The following is a 586-nucleotide window of genomic DNA, read 5'->3' as shown; positions in this document are numbered from 1 at the left end:
TATGAAACTCTTGGAAGAAAAGGAAAGGAAGGTATCTAGTAAGATGCCGCCTGAGGAATCACGATGGGTAAAGATGGAGAAGGCAGGATGGATGCAGCGAGGAACGGGTCAGGGTCCGAGGAATGAGGCTCATGAAAAACGGCCCTATCACAGACCTTAGGACTGCAGACCCACCCGCACTTCGCTGGGGTCTTTCTATCTCCTACCCATCCCAGCCTCCGCCCCACCTACTTTCCCCTCCCCTCGCGATGCGACGCGCCACACCTCGCATGGCCGCCACCGCGCGCCGCCTCGCGCTGTTGGAGCGCAGCGCGCGTTCTCGCGCGGCCAACTCACCTACGCCCGTGCCCGCCCCCTGCCTCATCCGATTGGCTCATCACGTAAGTGACGTGAATGCTCCGTCTTCCACCCGCCCTGGCCTCTGGCTCTGCCCCGCCTTCCCCTCGCTTCTTGGGGTCGAAGCTGAAACCTACTGGGCGCTCGCGTCGGCTGAGCGGGAGGAGCCGGGAGAGCGGGCTAAACCAGGAAGACCAGGCGGTGGCGCTCACGCACACACGCTCGCCGGCGGCCGGCTGAGCGAGAGGCT

The sequence above is a fragment of the Tupaia chinensis genome, unplaced genomic scaffold (genome assembly GCF_000334495.1).
Source record: "Tupaia chinensis unplaced genomic scaffold, TupChi_1.0 Scaffold000047_1, whole genome shotgun sequence".
In the NCBI taxonomy this organism is placed as follows: Eukaryota; Metazoa; Chordata; class Mammalia; order Scandentia; family Tupaiidae; genus Tupaia; species Tupaia belangeri.
Note: the sequence above shows the minus strand (reverse complement) of the source record.